Genomic DNA, 10,483 nt, shown 5'->3' with positions numbered 1-10,483 from the left:
AAAAGGAAGCTTCTCGTGCCATTTCTTGTGGTCTTCTACCATCATCCTTAGTATCTTCTTGATGTTTTTGTTGGCGGCTTCTATGGCTCCATTCATTTGAGGTCTATAGGCTGTGGAATTCTTGTGTTTGATTTTGAATGTTTCACATAGCTTGTGGCATTGAGCTCATTTGGCAGAACTTTTATCATATCAACGTGCACTTGGAATTGGTAGCATTTGCAGACATACTGGACGCAATCTGTCTCCATGGTCATCCAAAAGTAACCGGCCCTAAGTATCGTTTTAGCCAAGACAAAACCATTCATGTGCGGGCCACATGTCCCAGCATGTACGTCCTCAAGTAGTTTAGAAGCTTCTTTTGTGTTGACACATCTTAGCAATCCCAAATCGGGAGTTCTCCTATAAGAGTTTCCTCCACTGTGGAAGAAGTGATTGGACAATCTCCGGAGTGTGCATTTCTGAGTGTGGTTTGCATGCTTCGGATATTCTCCTTTTGCCAAATACTCCTTGATGTCATGGAACCAAGGTTTTCCATCTGTTTCTTCTTCAACATGAGCACAATAAGCCGGTTGATTGTGGATTCTCACAGGGATGTGATTAATGAAATTTTTATTTGGATGTTGTATCATGGATGACAAAGTGGCCAATGCATCGGCAAACTCATTCTGAATTCTTGGCACATGTCGGAACTCTATTTTTGTGAACCTCTTTCTCAATTCCTGCACATGGTACAGATATGGCAATATCTTAGAATTTTTGGTGGCCTATTCTCCTTGTACTTGGTGCACGAGCAAATCTGAATCACCGATTACCAGCAGCTCTTGAATATTCATGTCGATTGCCATGTTGAGTCCTAGTATGCAGGCTTCATATTCTGCCATGTTGTTAGTGTAGGGAAATTTGAGTTTAGCAGATACTGGATAATGTTGACCTGTTTCTGATACCAAAACTGCTCCAATGCCTACTCCTTTGAAATTTGTAGCTCCGTCAAAGAACATCCTCCAACCGTCGTATGCTTTGGTAATGTCCTCTCCTACGAACGACACTTCTTCATCAGGAAAATACGTTTTCAAAGGTTCGTATTCTCCTCCCATCGGATTTTCAGCAAGATGATCTGCCAATGCTTGCCCTTTGACCACCTTTTAAGTTACGTAGACGATATCAAACTCACTTAACAGTATCTACCATTTGGATAACTTTCCCGTCGGCATGGGTTTCTGAAATATATACTTCAAAGGGTCCATCCTAGATATGAGGTATGTATTATAGGCACAAAAGTAATGCCTCAACTTCTGGGTCGTCCAGGTCAAAGCACAGCAAGTGCGCTCTAGCAGAGAGTACCGTGTCTCGTAAGGTGTAAATTTCTTACTTAGGTAGTATTTGGCTTGCTCCTTCCTCCCTGTCTCATCATGTTGTCCTAGAACACATCCGAAGGCTCCATCCAATACAGATAGATAGAGTAGCAAAGGTCGTCCTGGTTCTAGCGGGACCAGACTGGTGGTGTGGAAAGGTATTCCTTGATTTTGTCGAAGGCTTTCTGACAATCCTCGGTCTAGCTTGTCTCGGCATCTTTCCTCAGCATCTTGAAGATAGGTTCACATATGACTATGGACTGTGCTATGAATCGACTGATATAACTGAGACATCCCAGGAAGCTCATCACGTCCTTTTTGCTCCTAGGTGGTGGTAACACCTGAATAGCGGTAACTCATGAATAGCCTTGACTTTAGACAGATCTAACTCGATCCCTCGATGACTGACGATGAATCCCAATAACTTTCTTGCGGGAACCCCGAATGCACACTTTGCGGTGTTTAGCTTCAGATTGTACCTTCTTAACCCGTCGAAGAACTTTCTCAAGTCCGCTTTGTGATCTGCGACCCTTTTGGATTTGATAATGACGTCGTCCACATACACATCTATTTCTTTGTGTATCATATCATGGAAGATGATTGTCATTGATCTTATGTATGTAGCCCCTTCATTCTTCAGACCAATTGGCATCATCTTATAGCAGTATACCCCTCATGGTGTAATAAAGGCTGTTTTCTCTGCGTCTTCTTCATCCATCCAAATCTGGTGATAACCGCAAAGCAATCTACAAAGTATTAGAGTTCATGCTTGGCACAGTTGTCGATTAGGATGTGTATATTTGGCAGTGGGAAGTTTTCCTTGGGACTTGCTCTGTTTAAATCTCGATAGTCAACACATACTCTGACTTTCCCATCTTTCTTCGGAACTAGTACAATGTTGGTTAACCAGGTTGGGTACTCAACCACCCTGAGGACTTTGGCTTTGATCTTCTTAGTAACTTCCTCCTTGATTTTCAAGCACATGTCTGATTTGAACTTTCTAAGTTTTTATTTTACCGGCGGACATATGGGATTAGTAGGCAACTTGTGAGCCACTATGGACGTGCTCAAACCAGTCATGTCATCATATGACCATGCAAAAATGTCGTTATATTCCTTTGGAAAATGGATGTACTTCTCTTTCTCTGTTGGTGATAATTGAATGCTGATGCGAGTCTCCTTGACGGTCTCGGCGTTCCCCAAATTTACTATTTCGGTTTCGTCCAGGTTGGACTTAGGCTTATTCTCAAAGTTTTCAACTTCTCTGACAACTTCCTCGGGTATATCATCTTCTTCATCCGAATCATTATTCTCATGTTGCGTTGCCTCATTACATGTCACAGTCATCGGTTCATCAGGTAAAATAACAATAACGCTGTAGAAAGAAAAAGTGTAGGAAACAATAATGAATAATAAAGAGCAATGCATTTGATTAAAACTGAAAAAACATCTGGAAAAGTATGGCTCGATGAATCGAGCATTTATTTTGAAATAAGAGAATATTAAAAACAAATTACTGAAAATCTTAAATGCTTAGAATGTCTATAGGAATAAAATTTGCCAAGCTACCTAGGGACTCGGTGGGCCTGGGACGGTGTGGCGGTCCAGTTCCTGAGAACAACTCCCTTCTCCATAGTCTGAATAGTGAGGCCATCTTCCTCCTCCTCCTCAATTATTGCACTACAGTCCATGTCTTCATCCTCCAAGAACAGATTCCTCAGCCCCACTAACGCTTCTTCTTCTGTAGTTCCCCATATTATGTCAACTTGGTGAAAAGTTTGATCCAGATGCAACACTGGTTGCTCGAGAGGGTAATAAGGTCCACGCCATAGAGGTGACAAATCATCATACTCCTGCCATGTATACTGATATCCGAGCCCGAAGGTAGTACCATGACGCTTTAGCTGTATCGGCTTAGTAATACCCTGAAGATTCTTTCCGAGCCCTTTGCCGGGTTCATACCTGGACCATGCCAGTATACTTTCTATTTTCCTACTCCACCATTTGTCCTTTTCAACGGCATTGACACGTTCGATGTGATGATATGTTTCTCCTCCTAACCTTTTTCTGTTTCCAATAACCGGGATGGTTTGACTGGTGTAAATAGGGTTGCTCCAATCTCCATGAATGATCACTTCCTGATGGTTCCATTAGAATTTCACGGCTTGATGTAGTGTGGAAGCCACGGCCCCGGTGACATGTATCCATGGTCGGCCTAATAGAAGATTGTACGAGGCTGTTATGTCGAGCACCTGAAATTCAACATCGAACCAAGTTGGCCCCATTTGTAGACAAAGATTAATTTCCCTAATCGTGGCCCTTTGGGACCATCGAAAGCTTTCACATTCATGCTCCTTGCCCGTATTTCATGGAAACCTTTACCCAGACTTTTCAGAGTATCCAACGGACAAATATTGAGGCTTGAACCTCCACCAACCAAGACCCTGGCAATGAACTTGTCTTCAAATTGCACTGTGATATGCAATGCTCTGTTGTGATTCAACCCTTTAGGGGGCAACTCATCTTCGTGGAAGATTATCTTATGACTTTCCAGCACCTGCCCTACCATATTGGTCATCTCTCCACAAGTGATATTGTTGGGCACGTAGGCTTCACTTAACACCTTTATCAAAGCATTCTTATGTGCCTCTGAATTTCACAACAGTGATAGTATGGATATCTGAGCTGGGGTTTTGTTCAAATGATCGATGATGGAATATTCCCTTGATTGCACTTTCCTCCAAAGGTCATCTGGTCCTGTTTCAATGATGGCTGCTTGGCAGTAACATCCTTACTTGGTCCTCCCAAGTGTTCAGGTGTATAGATTCTCCCGGTCCTGGTCATTCCTTGCGCAACATCGAATTCCTCTATCTTCGCCTTCCCTTTTTGCCTAGCCTTGTCAACATAATACCAGGGTATTGCTTTTGAGTCGAAAGGAGGTATGGTTGATACTGTTGTAAGCACGTGATTTTTGCTTTACGAGCAATCGCTCCAAAAGAAAATAAAAATAGTGACAAATGATTTCGCGGTACAATTTTTCGAGTTTTCCGTGACATGTGTTGTTAGTCATTTATGTGTCTGTCCGTTTTGCATCTAGGCATTATCAAACAAAAATACAAAAATGCCTGTCGTTAAAAGAAAATTCAAAAAAATGTGTATGTGTGCATCGTTCGTTCTCAGCTGTGAGCTAACCATTTTTATTTTATTTTTATTTTTCATTTATGTGTGTTTATCGTTGTGGGTATCACTCAATATGTGTGTAGGTTTATTTTAATTTTTACATTGTTTTAGGAATTTTTGTTTAATTTGAAGAAAAAAAAAAAGAGAAAGAAAGCAAAAGCTGATTTGGGCCCCGAAACAAGGCCCAAAACCAAAGTACTGATCCAGTCCAAGACGAGCCTGCCAAAACACGGACTTAAACGACGCCGTATCGGCGTCCCTACCAAAGCCGTTGATCTGATTCAAACGAACGGTCCAGATCAGGCTGTTCAACTCGCCTCAACGACGTCGTTTCAGGCAAGATGATCTAAGCCGTCCAACCCCATTGATCCAACGGATCCAGGCCCTCCTCTAAACCCGTCAACATGACCCGATCCATGCCCTTTACCCGGTCTCACCCACCATCACGCCCAAACGACACCGTCTTTCCTAAGTGGATGGATCCTGGCCATAGATCTCACTTGATCCAACGGCCAGGATCTAAACCCTCAATACATATATAAGCTCTCCATTACACCCCACGCCCCCCAAACCAAACCCCACCTTCCCCACTGTACACCCTCGTCCCAAACATGACCCCTTCTCATCCTCGAACCCTAGCAGCCGCCCCAGTATCCCTCGCCATTAAAGCCGGCGGCATGAACGCCGATGACCGCCTCCTGAACACCCTAGGACCACCTCACTGTCCTGAACACGAATCCACTAACCACGAGCCTCGAATCACTTTCATTCGTCTCGAATCTTCATTTGAAGATTTGAGTCGAACCCGGATCTATGCCAAACCACCCCATCTTCATACCAGACACTCCCCTGACCTTCCTCGTGACCAAACCAAGCTTGGTTTGGTCCGAATCTACCCATAACTCCCTAAAAATCAGATCTGGAAATCCAAACTTTAGAACACATGCACCTGGGGAATCCGGCCGGTTTGGACATGGGTTTGAGGTCTAATAGACCTTAATCAAGGTGTTCTCATGTGAGAACACCCTGATTAAAGTTTGTTCGGCCTCAAAAGTTCGAAGATGAATCAGATTTGGGTCTGTTTGATTTAAACATTTTCGGTACGTTTTCCTTTCTTTTGTGTTAGTTTTAATTAAGTGGTCAGCATGTTTCGTTGGGTTTGTTTGTTATTTTTGTTATTTTTCATTCGGATTTCTTTCATCTCTTTAAAGACCTTTTTCTTTGGTCGGTTGATTTTCTATGTGTGTATTCTGAATGTACTCTGTGATAAACATGATCGTCGATTAGTTTAATCGTCAGATAAGTTAACTCATATAGGCCCCAGTAATTGAACAAAAATTGTCTGATGCCCTTTAGGTCCCTAAACATATTGTTTATGTGAGCGATTGATTATTACCTGTTATAATTAGTATAGTCGACTCGATAAATATCGTCGATTAGCTTTCTATAACTAATAAATCGAATGAGCTAATAATGTCGCATGACTAATTGAGCTTTGTCACTGACTGTATGCCCCAACATTGTTTGAAATGGTTTGTTTGCACTGTAAAACTGACTGAAAAGGTTCAGCCCAGGCAGTCTTGAGTTCGAACTTTCATCAGTTCAAAAAATGCCCTGATGCTGCAATAGGCAGGGGCAGTAATAATCAAGGTTGACAGGGGTATTCTGGGGTGTTAAAAGGAACAGAAATAATTAGTTTAAATAAGCTGACAAATGGGGTACTAAATTAGGATTAAACTAATGCCAATGGGGGACAAGACACAAGAGTATGGGTTTAAAAGGAATACTAAAATAAGCCCATAACCCTTGATTAAAGAATAAACCAGGCGTGGGGAACAAATGGCTGGCATCAAGAGATGCTCAAGCATGGGTTTAACAGGGTATGGGCAGGCTGCAAGTTGCAGCATGGGGGCAGCTTAGCTGCACTTGGTCACTTTGGCTTATAAATAGGCCATTTGAGAACTGAAAAAGGGCTGGACTTTTAGTCTTCAGAAAAAAGAGAGAAAAGGCTGGAAATTTTAGTCTTGAGAGGGATTTTGTGAGTTAAAGAAAAGTGAAGAAAAACAGAAAGAAATTTCCAGAAAATACTGTAACTGAACATTGTCCAAAACTGCGTAAGAAATCAAGCTGGTCATCCTAACTAGGTTGATTACTGTTCCATTAAGAGAAGCCTGTGTATCTTCAGCTGTGATTGCTACTACATTGAGTTTTGTGTGCTGAACATTGAGTTTGTAGTCTTCCTGATTGTTTGAAACTGTGGTGGTTGTGTACTGAGCTTTGGTGGTTATTGAATTTCTGTCGGCTATAGCACAAAATATTCTGGTTCTTTTCTCGATTGGTCTTGTTTCCTATCTTGTTTCATGGGAATATTTGTCTGCTGTTCGACCAACGTGTGAGCTTCATCTTCGTGGCTATTTGGTTGTTGCTGTGTTGTTGCTGAGTATCGGTTGTTGCTGTGTTTACTGCATACTGCCTAGCTGATCATTCCTTCCTTCTTTGTCCTCCATACCAGGTACACAATTACACTACCAATGTAACTCGAAAGTTTGAGCAATGAGTATAAAAGAGAAGATCTGCAGATGTTGTTTATATACATGTACTGTTGTGTTGAATGTCATGTAATGTCTGATAGCTCATATTTGGGATACTGAGGTTAGCTTATAAGCCTAGTTGATGTCAATATAGGGTATCGAATGATAATTGTATATGTATGCTGCTAGATAAAAGTGGTCTCAATGAATTAGGTTGCATCTCAGATTTAGTTTGCTTTGCCGTATATGCTGTAATGCAGTCCAAGCATGAAATTTGTACACTGTAGATTAAGTTCTTCCCTTTCCAATAAATTGCCATATATAACTCTTAAAACCATGTTTCAAGATAAAGAACACAAATTCAGGGCCTCAACCTCATGAAGGTCGAGCCCAAGTCGAAGACAGACCAGGCAGGCCCGCGTCGAACGAGCAGTGGCCCAGGTCTGGCCAACCACGCGTGGGCTGGATTTGGGCCCATGATTATTTGTTTGACCGACTGTGCATGCAGCTTCGGTCCTGATTTTTTAAGCATTTCCGAATTCCATTACAAACAACTTGCAAGCATGTAATTAATTAGGATTATCTACTGTTTTCAATTGATAGAGACAAACACGACAAGAAACGTAGTTGCTATAGGATATCCTTTTAAAATAAGAACGAGATGAGCCTCGATGAAAATAAACAAAACGCGCATATGCGGGGCCCTTGTTAAATGTATATTATTGAAGCATTTAGTTTCCAGGACGGGTTGTTTAGCAAATCTCACAACCCTCCTAAAATAACAACACGTTAGTCTCTTTAGGACACGCTTTAATAAACCTTACCTTCTTAAACTCGGGTGCACATTTATGTGACCCAAATCCAAATCTCGACGGATTCGAAATGTATTTCTAATCACGGGTACATTGATTGTGACGTGGTTCGAGATGCGTGTCCATGACGTTGCAATTTCATTTTTTTTAAAAAAAAAAAGAGATAAGAATGAGATGAGCCTCGCCAAATAAAAATACAAATTGCGGGGCCCTCAGTAAATATTTGTTTTAAAAATTATTTAGACTTCGGGATGGACCGTTTAGTAAAATTCCACGGTCCTACCCAAAATAAATACGCTAGTCGCTTTAGGCGCGCCTTTAATAATTTAATTTCCTTAAGCTCGGGTGCACATTGATGTGACCCAAATCCAAATCTCAACGGAGTCAAAGTGTGTCGACGACCACGGGTGCATCGATTGTAACGTGGTTCGAGATACATTTTCACAACGTTGCAATTCTTGATAAAAACAGTAAATGATAAAAGCGGTTAAAAGTTAAATTTTGCACATAAGTTCACACTTGTATAAAATCAGATAATCAAGCCGAATATAACAGTTGAGCGATCGTGCTAGAACCACGGAACTCGGGAATGCCTAACACCTTCTCCCGGGTTAACAGAATTCCTTATCCGGATTTCTGGTACGCAGACTGTAATATAGAGTCATTCTTTTCCTCGATTCGGGATTAAAATTGGTGACTTGGGACACCCTAAATCTCCCAAGTGGCGACTCTGAAATAATTAAGTCAATCCCGTTTCGATTGTCCTTTAATTGGAAAAAACTCCCCTGTGCCCCGCGGGCGCGGAAAAAGGAGGTGTGACAGCTCTGACGACTCTGCTGGGGATTTTATGCCAGAACCACTGGTTCAGGGTTAAGAATTCAAGCTTAGAATAATTGTTATTATTTAGCTTTATTTATTCTCTGATTTTATTACATGTTTTGAGCCTAATGTGCTAAATGTTGCTTTTACCGCCTTGATATTATTTGGACTGTATATATAAACTGTGCCGAAACCCTTCTCTTCTCTCTTGAGGAGCGCACGCTGGTCGTGGCTTCTTTCTGTTAGTGTCATATGCCAAAATAGAACGAGGATTCGGAGGAGTTGCAAAATCGGATGGCCTTTTGGTTACCGGTACACAGCTCCCATCCTCGGCTCGAGTTGTCCGCTCGGGTAAGCCAGGTCTAGAACAAACACCCAGGTTCTGAACTTAGTATAACAAAGCCACATGCCAGGATCCCTAGTAGGAACGTTTATTTGCATCATGTGCATTTGACTTAGGGGACTCAACACAGGGGTTGGGTCCGTCTAGGACTAGCAACCTGATATGAAAAGACCATCCTGCTGCATCCTGCTTGCTTTATGCATTTACTTGTTTCAAGGCTTGCATGCTGACCGATTTCGGAATAACGGATAAGGAGATAATTATTTTAGAAAGATCAATACCCAAAAAATGGTTAAAACTCTGCCAGAATTTTGAAAAAAAAAAAGAAAGAAAATGGGTGTCTTATTAATTTGTTTTAGTAAGGGTCTTTGATTCATTTATAAGAGAAAAATAGGGTGTCCCCAAAATTCGATTTATGCCCGAACTACGTCAGTTTGATTCTCGCATGGTGCGGGATACGTAGGCAACCCCCATCGGGCTCAACTTGTTCTTTCAAAATAGAGGTACAAACCAAATAACGAAAGTTTTAAGGTAACATCGTACTTTTCAGAAACAACCAAAATTTCGTTTTTTCTAGAAAAATAGTGTGTCAATTTGTTTATTTGAGTCTAATGAGTCTGGATCTTCGCTTAATCACCCCAATAAACATGCAGAATGAGCATGAGTCCAAGTTTGCCGATAACAGTTAGAAGCAAAATCCCCCTGGAAGTGCGATTATGGTGGGAGGATTTGGAAAAGCCAGAGCAAGACAAGGTCAAACTGCACCTGGGAGGTTTGGTTGATTTGTTGAAAGTCAGGCCTCGGTGCGACATCATAAAGGCTTTGGTTACATTCTGGGATCCGGCCCACAACGTGTTCCGTTTCTCAGATTTTGAACTCACCCCAACCTTAGAGGAAATGGCGGGTTACATGGACGTCACTGAAGGTTTGAGACACAAATACCTGATCGCTCCAAGGGCTGTGAATTCACACAAATTCATGGATCTGTTGAAGATAAGCAAAGGAGTCCCATACACTGAACTGGATAGAGGTTTTTCTACCCTACAATTCATATACCAGAGGTACGGGAGCATAGGCGGATTCAATGATCCAGAAAGTGGTGTTTGCAGCAGGGAAATCTGGTAAAATGGAATGAGCATAGGCGGTTCGCTTTTATGGTGGCATTTTTGGGCCTTGTGGTGTTTCCCCGAAAAGATAGAAATATCGACCTAAAGGTGGCTGGAATCGTCAAAATCCTTATTACCAACGATAAAAGCATCCTTGCTCCCATGATAATGTCAGAAATATACCGAGCCCTCACGGCTTGTAAGGCTGGAGCAGACTTCTTCGAAGGGTGCAACTTGTTATTACAGATGTGGATGATCGAACACTTGTGTCACCACCCTCAGTATATGCGCTACATGTCTACAAATGGGGGCTGCATCGAGGGTTATAGCCTAAGGGTTT

The sequence above is a fragment of the Nicotiana tabacum genome, chromosome 3, assembly GCF_000715075.1.
Source record: "Nicotiana tabacum cultivar K326 chromosome 3, ASM71507v2, whole genome shotgun sequence".
NCBI classification, from domain to species: Eukaryota; Viridiplantae; Streptophyta; class Magnoliopsida; order Solanales; family Solanaceae; genus Nicotiana; species Nicotiana tabacum.
Note: the sequence above shows the minus strand (reverse complement) of the source record.